This window comes from Silene latifolia, chromosome X (genome assembly GCF_048544455.1).
Source record: "Silene latifolia isolate original U9 population chromosome X, ASM4854445v1, whole genome shotgun sequence".
NCBI lineage: Eukaryota > Viridiplantae > Streptophyta > Magnoliopsida > Caryophyllales > Caryophyllaceae > Silene > Silene latifolia.
The window spans coordinates 313591180-313609652 of NC_133537.1; the positions used below are offsets into that span (position 1 = coordinate 313591180).

An 18473-nucleotide genomic window follows, 5' to 3' on the forward strand; every position below is an offset into this window, starting at 1 on the left:
CCAAAACAAACGTCCTAAAAATGTACAAAAGTGTGTGAAGCCAACAAGAAAAACAGCAAAAAAGCAACAAACTACTACCGGTCGCCGCCTAACTCGGTAACTCTCGCCTCGAGAGCAGCGATCTCGGCATCGCGGACCTCTAGCTCCCTCAGCAGGCGAGCTGTCTCCTCCTGGGACTGCGCAAACTCGCGCTCTAAGTCACGCTCCCTCTACAAATGATAAGAATTGGCTTATGTCAATCATTTCAAACATAAATAAGTTAGAAAGTTCAAAAATGAAGTAAACGGAAGGTTCATACCCGACGTCCTCGACCACCAGCCAGTGCCTCGATGGCAGTAGCCCGTAGCCAGTTGGCTACTCTCCACAAAGCCACGAACCGTGATGGCGCAACCTGCATTTCAATAAATAAGAATTCTCAATGATTGGACAAATTTAAACAAATGTATTCTTATACAAAAATTATATACAAGTTGGGAAACATACCCTCCGAATCAGATGCTGCCACTCGTCCAGGCCAGCATCTGTCATCGCCACGCCAAAGTCGCGCAGCTCGGAGATCGTCGTCATCCCCGTTGCATCAGTGTACTCGAGGGTCTCGGGGTACTCTGGGGCTCGATGCCCGCCACCTCGACCTCCTGCAAAATTCAAATGGTTTCCATTAATCGATGATCATTCATCATGTTTTCAAGACAATCGGAAGAAAAATAAAGCACTTACCACGACTGACCAGTACGCCAACCTCCGGTAGAGGAACACCGAGTAGTCCTCACCAAGAAGAAGGAGGGCGTAACCACCGACGTCTGCCAAGTCTGCCTCCCTCTCAGCATCAGAAGTCTCCCGAAACATCGTCCGAGGAGGATCAATGGGGACCGTCAAGACATCTTGAGAGCACTGACGAGTCAAACGCTAGCCCAAGTACCACACGGGACCCATCGACGTCCTCAAAAGCAACCGGCTCGAGCTCCTAGGTCGAAGGACCTCAGCCACAAAAGAAGGGGAGCCATCGTAGTCCACCCACGGCCTGGGCACCCACTATGAAAAGCAAGCAAAAGGTCATTCTTATGATCAGTTCTAAAAGAAAGCAATGAGAAAGCAAAACAAAGAAGAGATGAGTCGAAGGTACTCACGCCATCCAACTGCAGGGCGTTCACGTCCCGTCCACAGACGTCGTGAAAGGAACACTGGCTCTTCGTGCGACACATCACCCAATCCCTCACAATGGGATAGGCTCTCTCCACTGGCTCCGTCCTCCTCGGCGCGAGGCTCGGAAAGTAAGAGTACACCCACGCCTACAAGACAAGATAATTAATAGCGATCTTTCGTGATTCGATAAGAAAATGAAATAATCTTTCAAGATAAAGGTTCATACCTCCAGCAATAGTCTAGGGCCAACGGTGGCAGGAGAAGTCCCCTTCTCCATCAACTCCGGACGAACCATGGCCCTCATATAGCGAATGAGGACCGCAAAGCCAGCAGTGACCCAGTCCCAACGGCCTAGGTCACCCAGGTCAGAAAGGAAGGGAAGAAGCTTCGTCGACAGCCTCTCTCCTTTATCTCCGAGGTAGATCGAAGACAAGAACCACCAGAGCCACAAGCGAGCTCTCTGCTCTACAGTGCAAGGAGGAGGAGCCGTCTCCCTCCTATCGATCACCACCATTGCCGGTCTCTTCCCAGCAAAGTAATCCCGGATGTAGGAACTCGGTACCAACCCGGGAACCGCAACAGCTTTCGGCGCCAGGTTCCAATCGATCAAGCTCCTAGCCTCAGCCGAGTCCACCCTCATGGCTGTCTCCAGCCACTCAACAACCTCAGTCCCGTACGGCAAGCCAGAAATCATGTCGTAGTCCTCCAACGTGACCCCGATCTCGCCAAAAGGCATGTGAAAGGTAGAGGTCGTGTCCCAAAATTGATCAAGGAAAGCTCGAACCAGGCTAAGGTTAGCCCGAATCTTCCTTCCCTTGATGTCCCTCCAAGCTCGTACCAAGGCACCGAACGCTCCCCGCTCGATGATGGTCCGCTCATCTGCCGATATCTTCCCGTAGAACTCCATCATCGTCGTGTAACCGGAGAAAGCCCTGATGTTCCCGGCCTCCTATTTTGATTCAAAGCAAGAGCTATCTTTAGCTCGAATGAAAGAGAAAAGGAGTAGCAAATAGAAATAAAAGAAGATAAATGAGACAGTGATGAATTCAAATTACCAAGCTCCTCACCGTCCTGTAGGACAGGTGACCCTCTGCAGCCCAGATGAGGTGCCTACTGTCCCAACTCTCAGCCCACTCCGGCGCTCCCCTCAGCTGGTGACCACCTCGTCCAACATTGGCCCGCCTCGGACCTCCTCCTCCTCAACAGGCTCCTCCTCGACTGCCTCGTCCTCAGCAGCTGCCACCGCAGCGGTAAAAGCCTGCTCTAACGCCTCCTCGAGTGCACGAGAAGGGTCAAGAGCGGTGTCCACGTCCATGGAATCTCTCCCTGACGTAGAAGCCTCGTCACCTGCAAAATTAAAGCGAATTTAGGACGCGTCAAATGACGACAAGCCCCAGTTAGAGGATTTTTGAGTATTCAAAGCTCCAAAATCGCTCTTTTCTCGCCATATTTGGCCGTTTTTCTACAAATACATCCGCTCATGTGGTAATATGGGTCAAGTCAAGCCTAAATTGAAGCCTAGTCATGGGTTTGACTCGGAATTTCGACAACATCTCGTTATTATAGCAATTATGCCCTAGAAAAGTGTCCTGAAAAAGCCGTCACAAATCAAAATTCCGAAATGTTAGGAAGTTTAACCATCATACAAGGATTCTAAATATCAAGTTTCATCACAAATGGGCAATCCTAAGGCTATTTTCGAAGCGATTTACAGTTCAGTTGTGAGACCGTCACAATTTCGCTCAAAAGCTCAAAACTCAATGAAAATTCAAAACAAATACATGGTTATGATCCTTATACTACCAATTACCCATTTACAAAGTCAATTTTGCAAGGCAAAAATCATTTGGGGGAAAAGCCCCAAATTTTCGATACTTTTAGGGTTAGAAACCCTAATTTGTCTGTCCAATTCAATCAAATACGGAAGATTAATGCTAAAATAATACACATACCTCGATTAGTCATGGCAAATGCAAGCTTTTGATCAAATTTTGGCGAGAAATGGGTGGAATTTGAGAGAGTAATGGATGAATTTGTGTTTCAGAATTATGAATAAAACCCGTGTTTTATCGAGTTTTTACTCAGAAAAGCCACACCCAGGAAAGGACGCAGCAGGTGCTGTGCCTCTTCCAAGAGACGCATCTCTTGCTGCGCCTCTTCCTCAGTTTCCCTCCAGATCAATTTTCGAAGATTCGTTATAAGTTCGTTATTTGTGGGCCCATCTTTGGTGCGCCTCTTCCTCGATACCATATATCGTATATTTGGTCCGTTTGACGTTTATTCTTCGCCCGGACCCGCATTTCTGAGCCGACTGCAAACTCTTGCGGTATTTTATCGAGACCTTGCTTGTCACAACGAGCGAGTACCCTCTGACAGGTGTTTTGACACACCTCTTTTCTGTTCCCCCAGCGAGAGTTCTGGGCAGACAATTGTCCCTCTCAAGACGTGGAGATCAGTCCCGATTATGTTCCCCCAGCGAGAGTTCCGGACTTCCAATCGTCCCTCTCAACACGTGGAGATAAACATCAACCTTAAGTTTTTGCCGAAGTTTGTTTGAAAACCGACCCGAATAGATTTTCCCCAGCAGTACCTGTCGACGTCCTGCTGCTTTACGATATCACGTTTTGCCTTTCCTTGGAGTCTCAAGGAATCTCAGGTATGGTCTCTTCTTATGGCTGGCGATCCTCCTTACGTAGTCTAATGGACTTTAAATGACCCTCCCCGATAGTCGACAGACTCTAAAATGTTCCCGACGACAGGTCCTTGGTTCAGACCCCTTGAGCCGCCTCGCGTCGCCATATTCGTCAGGTTGTAATCTTCGCTTGACCTGACGGCTATACTTTGACTTTTGCCTTGTCCAAACCTCAGTCAAAGTGGGGGCTCTGTAGATACCTCATTTCTGCACCTCCCGCAAACCACCCGGTGATGATTGCGCCGCATGTTTGGTACGTGGAACGATTTATGACAGTTCGTAAGTTTATGGTCAAGTGATATCTCAAACACTTGTGTCTACCTCATAGTCGTCATCTACGCACCGATACGGTCATTTTGACAGTAATTAGAGTACATTTGGAGTCCGGGTCAAAAACCGTGTTTATTTTCTGATAACCGTTTAAAATGCCGAGTCAGAATATTCAGGAATGTTCCGGATGTTTCTATTCCATATTTTCAATCTTTTAATCTCTTTGGTAAAATATATCCCGGAAATATTACATAAAATATTAAGGAAATTGAGATCAAACCGCAATTCCATAATAGAAACGCGGAAATCTTTCTTCCGCATGAGGAAACCACTTGGGAAAGGACGCAGCAGGTGCTGCGCCTCTTCCAAGAGACACAGTGCCTGCTGCGCCTCTTCCTCAAGTCCTTTCTGCGTATTTTTCATATCTTTTCGAGATTCACTTCCAAAGTTTCTCCGAAGCCTTAATTTCCTCCATGTGATTACTATAAATAGAGACCTTCGGTCTCACATATTTCTCACTCGAGTGTCCGCCCTTCTCTTCTCCCTTTGGATTCTAGACCACGTTCTTACTTTTTGGCGTCTATGTGCTTGAACTTTCGACCACGTAAGCTCGGATCTTTCTGAGTACCAGCCTCGTTTTGCATGACCGACCAATTTGACCAACTCCATATCAATTAACTTTAATCAATCTTGTTCGTTTTCCTCTAAGAGGGCACTTTCGTCGTACATTCGAGTCGAGCATCACTAAACGTTAACTTAGTCAATCTCGTTTCGTCAAACATGTAAGTTTGAGGGTGTAAATCCCTATTTTAATATTGTACTTTATTATTGTAATCATCATTGTAAGATTTACGTCGAAAACACACTTAAAACCGATTTATAAAACCTTATTTTAAACCCTTTTTACGGATTATCAGGAGACAAACGTCGAGAAAGGACGCAGCAACTGCTGCGCCTCTTCGAAGGGACGCAGCACCTGCTGCGCCTCTTCCTGAGGCTGCCGCAGTTCCTGCTTCCTTTCTTCTTCCTTCGTCTTTTGTTCGTCTGATTATTTTTTGCTTTGCTTTCAATTGTTCATTGTTCATTAACACGGTAATTCTTAGTATGATAATTTAACATGTAAACCATTAATATATTAATTCATCTTTCAATTCCCCGACTTAAATCCCTTATAATCCATATTTGCGGGTTTTCGTCATTAAAATCAACTCGGATTTTTAGAGGTTCGATTCATTAATATTGAGTCTCTGGAATTCATCGTTGTTATATTTGTATCTGTTAATTATCGTCACCATCATTAGTTCGTCATTAATAGTCTCATTAATCTAACTAATTAATTAATTTAGTTTGTTTAATTTGTAAATAATCTCAATCTTGTAATTAATTTGTCCTAATTAGTTTTATCTCATGTTTTACTGTTTTTATGACTCAATCACATGTAAATAATATGTTAAATCACTTCTATCCGAGTCAATTATCAATAATCAAGCATTAAAATCACCAACGAACATTAACAATTTGCAAATCCGGCTTCACAGCTAGAACTGAACTCAGGAACAGACGCAGCGATTGCTGCGCCTCTTCCAATGGACGGAGCTCTGATGCGTCTGTTCCGGGTTGAGTTCTGTCTCTGAACTCCCGTTTCTGCCTTGACCTAGTTTATTAATTACGTATTTAATTAACTATTAATCGTATCACCTAATAATCTGTTCGTTAATTCATTTAGTCCTTCTTTTCTTAAATTATCCGTTTCAAATGTATTTTCGACGTAAATCAATTAACCCATTGTAATTATTGTAATTTTCTTTATTGTAATTTTATCGTATCTTTATTATTGTTTGCTTGTATGTCTCTCACATGTAATTAACCTAAACTTCTACTTCGACCCAATTGTATGATTAAACTACGTGTTTACCGACTTAGTTAATTCTCACATGTTAGGATTAATCTAATGGATGTTGCATTGCATGCATATAACCTTCAACATATCGAGTATAGATGACTTCCCTAATCATTCGTAGAGGCCGCTATCGAGGCGGGCGGGATTAGGTGTTCGATCAAAAGAGCTTCCTAATACGTACCCTCACCCCTTACTCCGGATCTCTGTGAACATCCGTGTTCATTGGCATCCACGAGAGTCATTTTAGACATAGAATGCTAAGGGTAACGATTTCTTGGTGTTCATGTCACTACTTTGTGTCTTGACATGGCACGAGGTATTCGAACGGTTTCCAATTTTTCACAATAAATTGGTGGCGACTCCACAAATGCAAAAGCTTGCTCGCTTTTCACTCCCGAGCTACCCCCGTGGGCCCGCGTCCACAACACCCAAGCCAAGACTTAGGACCAAAAGATCAAAACTTTATTTCTCTCGTTCATCTCATGCCCTTTAGTCTCTCACCCCCACTCTATCATCTTTAGAAAACCAAAAAAAATTATGAAGTAACTTTAGATGTCTGTGACACTTTAATTGTAGTTTTGAACATCATTTACATGTCTATCACTCTTTGAACTTTAATATGTATGACTTCTTTAAGAAGTAATTTTAACATTTGATAACCAAGGTTTTCAAATATTCAAAATGGCAACATGGTTATTGTGCCAATCAAGAGCATTCGACAAAAAACGGGGAACGAAAACCGGTTCGGGTAACCGGTTTTCAGATCCGGTTTGAAAATTCCGGAAAATCCGGTTTCCCGGATTAAAAGAGGTGCAGGTGAGGTTTAAGAAATTTAAGGTTTCTAAAACAGGGGACCGAACCGGTTTGCAAAACCGGGTTAGTTACCCGGTTTTGCTCAACCCTACTTACCGGTTAGGATTACCAGCAGCTTTGGATAGAGTGCATAATGTGTTTCATGTGTCTCAGTTACAGAAGTATGTGAGTGGTCCTTCACATGTGTTAGAGGTAGAGAACATCGAGTTGGATGAGTCCTTGTCTTATCTTGAGGTGCCAAAACAGATTCTTTATCGCAAGATTAGGAAAACTAGACATGGGAAAACGGTGTTGCTTAAGGTTCTTTGGTCTAACCATGAGGTTGAGGAGGCTACTTGGGAGGCGGAGGAGGCTATTAGGGAGCGGTATCCGTCTCTTTTTTTATCAGGTATGTGTGGTTACGGGGACGTAACCATGTTTCTTTTAGGGGGCTAGGAGATGGTCTCTTAAGGTTTTTGCATGCTTTATGTTGGTTTTGGTACAGTTAGTAGAGGCTTTGAGTCGGTTTGAGTGTTGGTTGGGAGTTTTGTTTTGAGTTTTTGTTATGTTGTTGTGTCGGAGGGGAGATAGTATGTTTTGTTTTTGTGTATGGGTTGAACTTCGGGGACGAAGTCTTTTTAAGGAGGGAAGACTGTAATACTACGGTTTTCTATGTCTATGGGTACTCTATCGAGTGGGACTTTTCTTAATCACTTTTAACATTCTAAAACCTTTCAATGAGAAGAATAACAGTTACGTATATCACATCCATCCCATTGTTAACAAATCCCAAGGCTAGGATCGTCGGATTGTCTTGTTCCTTACACCATTGTGATCGTTGTGTCGAGGGTAAGCTTCTTGTATAATTTTTATAATATTTTGATAAGTTTGGTTAAACCCTAATTGGGTAGATTTGGGGGATTTTGGAAAATTATGATGATTAGGTGGTAATAATATTATTATATGTTATAGGAGGAGGATTCCTAGAGGAAAGGTTTTGATTAGCTGTTGTGACGGTTTCGTGTGATTGTTATTCCAGGTAGGGTTTCCCAACTCAATATTGATTACATGGTTTTGTTGGTGATTAATTATTGTTGTTGTATATCATATTGGTATTGGATTGGAATTGGTGGTTGTTGATAGTATAATGTGATTATCGTATAACTGTCTGTGGTTTACGAGGTGCGTCCTCGACTGAGTGGAGTCAGTTGCGGGAGTGGCTTTACGCCCTTGATTCGCCTTCTGTGGAACCCGCCACAGAAGGGATGTGCACATTTAGGAACTTGGGTTTATCGCTCGGATGAGATGAGCGGGGCTTAAGTGGGAACGGTTGTGGTCCCCCACCGGCGGTGTGGAATACTTGTTGCGATGAGTATTCTGGCAGGACTACACACTTTAGTGTGTAGTCAGGTGTGTGGTGATGTGATGGAGTTTTGGTTTATTGGATTGGATTGCAGTATTGTTTTTATTGCAGCTGTTTGTTTTGTGTAATCAGTACTGACCCCGTTTAATTGTTTTAAAAACTGTTGTGATCCATTCGGGGATGGTAAGCAGTTATTGAGCAGGTATGAGTTGATGCGCATGGGATAGCTGGGTTGAGTCACCACAAGCTGTTTAGTAGTCTTCCGATGTGTCATGAACTAGTTTATTTCTTTTGGATTAGCTTTTTTGAGAACGGTTGTATTTTACTTTATCAGTTTTGGATTTGACCTTGTATCACTTTAAACTTAATTATTAAAGTATGTTTCTTTATGGTCTATTTGATATTCATTGCCTCGGGTAACCGAGATGGTAGCATTTTCATGCCTTAAGTGGTCCCGGTAAGTAGACCTGACAAACAGATCGGGTCGTGTTGGTTTCGTGTTCGTGTCACATGTAAACGGGTCACAAACTCTTCAACCCAAACCTGACCCATTTAAATCTCGTGTCGTGTTCGTATCGACCTACTTACATAAATGGGTCATCAGGCCTCAACCCTAACCCGCTAATTTTGTGTCGGCTTCGTGTCGTGTTTTCGTGTCATGTCAATATTTGGAAAGTTCAAGTATATTTAGGTGATGAAGGATAAAAAAAATTAGGATTAATTTACTAAACAGGTCATTCGTGTCGGGTTCGTGTTTAGAGAGCTCAACCCAAACCCGACCCAATTAAATATCGTGTCGTGTTCGTGTCGACCCACTTACATAAATGGGTAATTGAACCTCAACCCAAACCCGTTAATTTCGTGTTGGGTTCGTGTCGTGTTTTCGTGTCGTGTCATTATTTGCCGGCTCTACCGGTAAGGCACTTGGAGCATGGGGGTGTTACAATATCCGTCTTAAACCCAAACATGATAAATGTGACGGAAAACAAACGAGATCCTTAACTGTAAACAATAATAGTTTGGGTCCTTGTTGGAAAAAAATAGCAAAGTTGAGTCCCTTATCTTAGGCTTAACTCGTGATGACTTTTGGTGGGAGTGAGGAGGGGTTTTGGGATCCTTGGTTAGACTTCAAGGATTATTTGGGCAGGGGTTTAAGATTATTAAGGTCGAGATCCAAATGATGATGTACCCAAATAATTGAACTTTTTGCTAAAATGGGGTTTAAATCCAAACTAATTAACAAAATAAAGCTTGTGAAGAGTTAAAACGATAAACACCTAAGAGGGGGAGGGGGTGAATTAGGTATACCTTTTAAAATTTTATCCTTAACTTGGTTAATTGATTAACTTAAGTAAAGAATATTGAAGTACAAAGCTTGAGAAACTTAATTGAATGTAAGTTCACAAGAAGGTACAGCAGTTCTATGTCACAGTATAGGTGACTGTGACACAGAACTTGATTAGGTACAAGCGAGAAATAGCAAAGTGAAAGAACGTAAAAGTAAATGAACAAACAAACGACATTTTAAAAATTGGTTCAGCCTCTACTCCGAGGCCTACGTCCAACCGTTATTTTATTGCTTGTTTAGAAATTTACTCAAACTTACTAAACCTCTTACAATGAAAATAACTCGCCAACCTACTCCGGTTGCACTCAAACTTAAAGCTACTCCGCTTCAAGAGTTTATGGGTTCTATCTCAATGTGTTACAGAATCTTGAATCTCAAGAGTTCACTAAATGAACATGGAGATCAAACTTAAGATCTAACACGAGAATCATGGAACAAACTCATTATGTCACAGTATAGCGAACTGATACTTGGAGGTTTTACAGCTTTTTTTCGAAAACAAATGAAGACTTTAAAATCTGAAAAACGTTTTGCAAACACTTGAAGAACAAAGCTTTAAATGCACAAATGATTTGCAATGTTTTACAATAAATGCTTTGGAAAGTCTTAAGAAATAAATGAGACTAAGACACTCTATTTATAGTGGATTTAATCTCAAGTAAGTGCAACTTAGGGAAATTAAATCCAACTAGTTTTGGGACCCGTGGGAATCACGGGGTTTTTTTAGTCTTCGGTGTTCGTTTATTTACTTTTATTTTTTAGTCGGTTTAGAACCGTAATGGTGTTGGTCTATTTTTGACGGCCAATTTTAGTTTTTTTTTGCTATAGTTGAGCGAAAAACTTTGATACTGTGTTTTTATATGGGTACGATAGGAGACACGGTTCTTTGTCTATTGTTTTCCGTTTATTGGAAATGATTTAATTTATATATATGATATGATACGGTTTTTTAGAAGTTGTATTGGTGGGGTAATACTGGTACGGTGTATACGGTTTCATGACGGTTTTAGTCTATTAATTTTGAGAGAATGAGAAAAAAACGAAAAAAATTTAAACTGTTCAATTTATTTTGTTACACGTTGATCACATAGGCACACAGCCACATAACATATTAGATTTCCCATTCCTCTTGCATTTCGGATTAGATCCCCAATTTGGGAACCATAACTGATCGAATTTTGCCTCATGAATTGATCAATCGTATTGTCATTCCATCCCGTTTCTGTTGTTGTCATTCCATCCCCTTAGTTGGTTCCCCAATACATCCACCAATTCTCAATTATATCCCCAATTTGTCAATTGTTAATGTTCGACTCCTGTCAGACGAAGTCCTCAATCGTATTGTCATTCCGTCATGGTTTGGCTGTTGTCATTGTTCCCGTTTTGCATCTGGTTTTTTGTGTTCCTCGGCATATCCATTCGATCTGTTGGGTTTTATTCGCATGCATCCCCTTGAGCCCTATTTCGATTTCTGCTGGTGTTTGTCAGTCACTTGTTTGTCTCCATATGGGTAATTTTGTGCTTTCGGCTACTGTGCTGGTAATCCAGCTTTCGTATACAACAGAAAATACAGATAAACTGTTATGCAGGTTAGGTCCATGTTAAATCTTATTAACACCAAACACAACCAAAACTGCTACAAGTATTAGTTTAAATGCTTAAGAGAAATTAAAAGAAATTAGGCTACATGTATGCCAAAAAATGGAGTGTGTATTATTAGTAGGAAATTCAAATTGTGGTGAAGACCTAGAATTGCCATCTCTAGAGCACATCACTATCGATGTATCCCCCCAAATGAATTCATTCTCGCAAGCTGTCCTAAGAGCTCCCAAATTATAAGAAGTGAGAGTCAATTGGAAGTCTTATTCATTGACCAAGAGTGAAGATTTGAATCAATTACTACAGTTTCTAGCAGATCAGATGACAGTAGATTCGGGAGTCAATCCAAATCCTTAGATACAGATCGAATCTAAATTGGATCCTAAATCGGATACTAAATTGAATCCCGAACCAGATACTGAATCTGATTTAGGTGTGGAAACTATGACAAATCCTTAACTAAGGTAATTCATTCTAAATACATCTTCGGAAATCGAGTTAACTATAAGATAAGGACCTGAACTTTCACATATTTTTCCGTTAAGGATCTCAACTTTAATTTTGCACAGTTAAGGAATTGAGTTGGTGAATCCGTTAACTTTTCCGTTATCTCAATAATTATACTCCTTTAGGACAAAAAAAGCATGAATCTGAAAATCATTTCATAAGCTCGGCCTCTTGCATGTCAACATGTACCCCTTATGCCTTTGCTTCATACTTCTCAATCGTTCATGGCTATGCATCCAAGTCTCCACAATGACAACCTCAATGGGTTCAGTCATATCCGATATTCCGTATCAAAAGCTCTTTGCCCAATCTAAATTCATTAACGCACGCTTTCTATAATCTAGTGGCGACTTAAAGTATGTTGCTCAGTTGCTCATTATTCAGACAGAGCAAAAAAACTCTTGTTAAATACTCCTTTTGTGCCAATCATTTATTTGCCCTTTTAGTGTCTATTATTTGTGAGGAGGTATTTTAATCAAAGACAGATAAATGATTGAGACGGAAGGACTACAAGAATCAATGACTACGCCGCCAAACTGAAAATTATTTGACAACAAACTTGCGAGTGATTAATTAACTCAAACGCTATCACCCTTTGCACTACGAAATTTAAATAGGAGATGAGGTTATAATTAAGACTGCAAACTTTTTTTAAATCTGTTGAAAATAAGTTGATGGAATTGATAAGAAGAAGAAGAAGAAGAGTAAAAGAAAACAACCAAGAGGATGATAAAGTGAAGGCGTGAAAGGGAAATTGTGAAAATTTTTTCAATGGGTTCAGTGTTTTGCTGAACAATAATGTCAAGATAACGACAAAAGTGACGGTGTAGACACCTCGTTTCTGCACCTCCCGCAAACCACCCGGTGATGATTGGGCCGCATGTTTGTTTCGCGGAACGATTTGTGACAGTTCGTAAGTTTATCGTCAAGTGTTTGCTCAAATATTAATGTCAACCTCTTAGTTGTCATCTACGTCCTGATGCGGTCGTTTTGGCAGTAATTAGAGTACATTCGGAGTCCGGGTCAAAAACCGTCTCCATTTTCTGATAACTGTTAAATCCCGGTCGAATGTTCGGAATGTTCGGATATTTCTATTCCATATTTCATAAATTTTATCTTTTGGCAAACAATATCCCGTAATATTCATAAGATAATCGAATTATTTCCGTCCTACCATAACTCAAACGCGGAAATCTTTCTTGGAGGAGAGGAAACCTCACGGGAATAGACGCAGACGGCCAGTCTTTGCGTCTCTTCCAAGGGACGCATGGTCGCTGCGCCTCTTCCCGAGCCCTTCTTTGCATGATTTACGTATCTTTTTTATATCTTTCCGAGATTCACTTCCAAAGAGTCTCCGAAACCCTATTCCTTCACGTGATTAGTATAAATAGGAGCTTCCGTTCCTCATATTTCTCACGCGAGTGTCCGCCCTTCTCTTCTCCCTTTGCATTCTAGACTTCGTTCTTACTAATTGGCGCCTACGTGCTTGGACTTCCGACCACGTAAGCTCGGATCTTTCCGGGTACCAGCCTCTCCGTTGCATGACCGACCAATTTGACCAACTACACCAATAATCAACTTAATTAATCAATCGTTTTCCTCTTACGAGGGCACTCTCTTTGCATTCGCGTCGAGCATTCACTAGTCGATATCTTAGTTCATCTCGTTCCGTCAACATGTAAGTCTGAGGGTGTATAATTCTCTTTATTTATTGTATTTTATTTATCGTATCGTCTTTGTAAGGTTTATGTCGAATACACCGTTAAAACCGATTTCTAAAACCCTTTGTTAAAACTCTTTTTTACGGATTTCCAGTAGACGGACGTCGAGAAAAGACGCAGCAACTGCTGCGCCTCTTCGAAGGAGCGCGATTCCCGCGCTCTTCGTGAGGCTGCCGCATTCTCGCTTCTTTTCTTCTTCCTCGTCCTCTGTAATTCGTCTTTGTTTATTTGTTTTTCACTTGTTTTCTTAAATTCTTCGTTCATCATCATTAATATTCACATGTATATTGTATCACATAATTCCTTCATCATTAACATGTTTTAATTATTCAAATCCGACTTAAATCCCAAGTAATTCATATTCGCGGGTTTTCGTCATTAAATTCAAACCCGGATTTTAGAGATTCAATTTGTCCATATTGAATTTCTGAAATTCATCCTTTGATATATTTGCATCCATATTCATTGTATATTCGTCATTAATTCGTCATCATTCATTATGTTTAGTCTAATTAATTTGTTTAGTTAGTTTGTTAATTCGTTCATTAACATCGCTCATTCTTGTAATTAATCCATCTTAATTCCGTCTCATTCATGTCTATCGCTTTTATGACCATCATTCACATGTAATTAACCTGTTAATCACTTCCATCCGAGTAATTATATCAATCAATCATTAAATTCATCAATTCAAGTTAACGGTTTGCAGTTCCGGCTTCACAGCCAGAATTCACCCTTGGAACAGACGCAGCGTCTGCTGCGCCTCTTCCGCAGGGCGATCTCTGCGCTTTGTTCCAGGATGAGTTCTGTCTCTGAACTCCTTTTCTGCCTTGACGTAATTAATTAGTCTACGTATTTACTAACTAATATCCGTAATATCACCTTCTGACTTGTTCGTGATTTATTTCTTTTATTCTTTTATCCTTTTTCTCAAATTATCCGTTTTAGCGGTATTTTCGACATAAATCGCCTATTTCGTTGTAATCAATGTAATTTTCATTATTGTAGTTCATAATTATTGTATTCCTTTTATTGCTTGTATGTTTTCACATGTAATTGAACATTAAATCCTACTTTGACCCAATTGTATGCTAATTAATTGTCCACCGACTTAGTCTAATTCTCACATGCTAGGATTAATCTAATGGATGTTGCATTGCATGCATATAGCCGACGATATATCAAGTACGAATAACTTCCCTAATCATTAGTAGAGGCCGCTATCGAGGCGGGCGGGATTAGGTGTTCGATCAAAAGAGCTTCCTAATACGTACCCTCACCCCTTACTCCAGATCTCCGTGAGCACCCGTGTTCATTGGCATCCACGAGAGTCATTCTAGACATAGAATGCTAAGGGTAACGATTGCTTAGTGTTCATGTCACTGCTTTGTGTCTTGACATGACACGAGGTATTCGAACGGTTCCAATTTCCCATAAAAATTGGTGGCGACTCCATACAAAATGCAAACGCTTGTTCCCCGTTTCTCACCAAGCGCCCCCGTGGGCGGCCCGCTGTCCACAGACGGAAGCCAACCATGAGATCCTTAACTGTATAAAATTAAAGTTTAGGTCCTTAACGCAATATGAAAGTTTAGGTCTTTATCTTATGGTTAACTCTTCGGAAATCATACTCTTAGACACTCTATGGTACACATTTCAATTTCAACTGCAATAACATTAGATTAAGATTATAATTTACTCTTCAATCTCCAACCCATCTCTGTATTTCCAGCCAATAAACTCCTCTCCATTCACATTCCTCACTACTTAACTCTTCATGTTTTCTTTGAGTTTGCTTCACTGTTGGTGTCTCTCCAAACTCTATGGAACTCTGAATTCTTTCTTCTAATTCAATCTGTTATTAACTACTCTTACATTCTTAAGATCTGAACTTCAACTTTCTAGTTTTCATTTGGTACATCATTCAAAAATCTCACATTTTTTTTATGATAGCGAACCGCAACAACATCTAAATTGTTTTGAAGCAAAAACATCGACTATAAAACTGAAAATTATGTAGAAACTCAAAGTAGTAGTACCTTAGTCGTTTTTTAGGAATCCATATCCAACAACAATCTTAATTATTGGAGTCAATTATTCTCGGCTGATTCTGAGCGGACTTCGTGGAACGATAACAAATAAGAACAAATTACAATAAAGCAGTGAAAATAAAGAGCAGGAAAAACGCGATGCAATCGTCAAATTGTAACCAAAAATAACACACACTATAAGTGGAGTTTTACAGATGATGAGAAGATATACCTGTGGCATATAATATGAGCAAACTCAAAATTTCTCCAGTAATAATAAGAACCCGTTTCCCTGAAAATAAAAACAATAACATATACTCGTTTTTAGATTAGGCAAACTAATTCAGTAACAAATGGTGAGTGATTTTGCTTTCAAAACCGAGATGAATATCAATCAATTTGAATATAAAACATACATAACGTGAGGTAATTTGGTTAGGCATATAAATTTTTAATGGGTATAGAATTCATGACCATCGTAAATAGAGGAATGACAATAATCCGTTTACATGTCTATATGATATATCAAACAAAGAAGGCAGAGTACTAACCCGCATGAAATTCGAAAGAGGAATCCGGTTTTCCCATTAGCAAAGAGGTAGTATATATAATAGAGATGAAATATTGGGTAACAAATAACGGTGTAATTTGATGGTGAAAAATGGTGATGTCGGTTTCGGACAGAGGTATACGAAGAGAACGAAGATAAAGAGCCGATTTATGTACTGCTTTCTTTAAATTAGGTACTCTGATTGTGAATAATTTGGAAGCCGATCAATTTGAATTAAAGGGCACTAAATATGAGCTTTCAATTGTTTTCTCCAGATTGTAATGAAGATAGGTGAGAAGGGAGATGAAGGAACGCATGTTTTGTTTTGCTTTCCTTCCTTTCTTAACTGTTAGGAAAGCTTTAGTGGGTGATGACGCGTATGACAGGTGTTATACTCTTAATCCAGCTGACTTTTTCAGTCCTACGTGGAATTGTCCGCATAGCGTTTATTGGCCATTTTAGAGGAGGATTTTAATTATATTTATAGATATAAAAATAGTAGCTTTGAGTGATGGTAAGTGTTAGACTATAGGCTTGGGGCTTAAGAAATCAGAAAATTTAAGCTACTACACTCAACATGTGACATTTTACCAAAATGGCAAAAATACTTTTCTCACTTTAGAAGTTTGACAAGTCTAACTTACCATTTATGTAAAAGGTGTTTGCACAAATCTAGAGGTTTATTCAAGTGGATTTGTGACTCAAAAATTTCAGATTGTTTTCAAGCTTTTGAAAATTCAAATGTTTAAGGTTTGAAATTTGCAAAGTTTTAACACTTAAAACATTTTGTCGAAAGACATCCTCCATACGGTAGTACCAGAAACCACAGTACAACGTACTGTTGCATGGTTTTGCCATAACTTGACTTAAATGAGAATGTTACACTTACTCTTACATTTTTCGACTAAGGCTTAGAATATATCATTGTCTTGACTTTCTTGATTATCTTGATCATCTTGAATCATTGTTGAAAGTCCATTTGATTGCTCCAATCACTAATCATTTTCAACTAAGAACAAACAATCAAATAACAAGGGGACTTGGCATCATCAACTTAATGTGTTCTAACTAGGGGTGTTTAGAATAAACCGAACCGCAATAACCGAACCGCAAAACCGAAAAACCGTCCATTTTTAAGGTTCGATTAACCGAACCGTTTCGACAAAGCGGCTCTTTGAACCGAACCGTTAACTTTATTATGGAAAAGGTTCGGTTAAGGTTCGCAATTTTAGATAACCGGTTAACCGCGAACCGAACCGTTTCACAAAAAAGTAAGCAAAAAATTAAAATATTATAAAAAACTGTTCGTTCGTTTAATTTTCTTAGTGTCTGTGTATCCAAATTTAAAATTTCTTAAATTGATTAATGCTAAAGTTTAGCTTATTAACTTTATTGTTGGGTATAATATAAAATGAAAATTTAATTAAACTATTAGAAAAAATTCCGAAAAATTAACGAAAACTGAAAAAAAAAAAGTAATATAGAACGATTAACGGTTAACCGGTAACCGAACCGCTAATAACCGTTTAAAGTGGTTAACCGAACCGTTTGTAACGGTGCGGTTTAGGTTCGGAGTTTTGCCGAACCGAACCGTGTGCGAACCGAATTAAATTAGAGGTTCGGTGAACCGAACCGCGAATGAACACCCCTAGTTCTAACAGCTTGTTTCAAAGTATTTACCAATTATGGGTCCATGTTATCACCTTTTGACTTTCAACCAACAATGTCACTTTCTTCCCTAAAATGCCCTTATCGTCTACTAATATAACTTCTTCAATTTTCATTAAAACTCAAATATCAGAACTTTAGAGAAGAGAAACAAATCACAAAATCTAACAATCACGCATATGATATTAGTTCAAGAATTGGGTAGCATCAAACCCGAAATTAGGGTTGACCACAAAGTTACTACTCCGTATTAATTGCTATGATGATTTAACAAACAATAACCAGAAAATTACCCACAACTCTTGAACAATTGGAAGCAACAAGCAATTTGAGTAATAAAAGAAGTAGAAATCAACAGCTCACGAATTTTTTTTTCGTAAAGGAAATCGCGGAAACCAGTAATCAAAGGAAATGAGCAAGATTTCCAAAAAAATGCAGAAATTTAGAAAAACTTGCGGAATTTAGGACCGATTTCGGCTCGATTTAGAAAACTAATTTAAGTTTTATGTTAGTTTAGTAGCTGACTATCCTTCATACATATTTTGGGTTTTATCCTTAACATTATTTTTTTATTTAATTCTGGATTTCTAGTTTTGGTGTTTTTTTTTTACTTAATTAAGAACACTGCCCACTGTGATTTGTTGGTTGGTTAAAGAAAGTGTACTTATGATTTTCTATCTTGTATGATGTATCATCACCAGTTTGATCGTTGTGTTTCAATGGAGATTGAATAGAATACTCCCTTCAATCCACACCAAAGGTAACATGTGGAAAAATGGAGTATTTAAGAAAATGTGGAAAAAGTAAGGGTAAAAAGGGAAAAAATAGGTGGGACATGTAATTGTGGGTGTAATTGTAGGATGGTATGTGGGGTATGTAATGACATTTTG

The 18473-nt window shown here is 39.6% G+C and overlaps 1 long non-coding RNA gene across 1 annotated transcript; it reads right to left on the bottom strand.

The window, feature by feature from the left end:
- Positions 1-10544: 10544 nt before the first annotated feature.
- LOC141621957 (uncharacterized) lies at positions 10545-16218 on the bottom strand. Its single transcript, XR_012532801.1, has 3 exons — positions 15917-16218; positions 15598-15657; positions 10545-11086 (listed from the first exon to the last, which is right to left on the bottom strand). It is a non-coding gene; the product is annotated as an uncharacterized LOC141621957 (long non-coding RNA).
- Positions 16219-18473: the final 2255 nt, after the last annotated feature.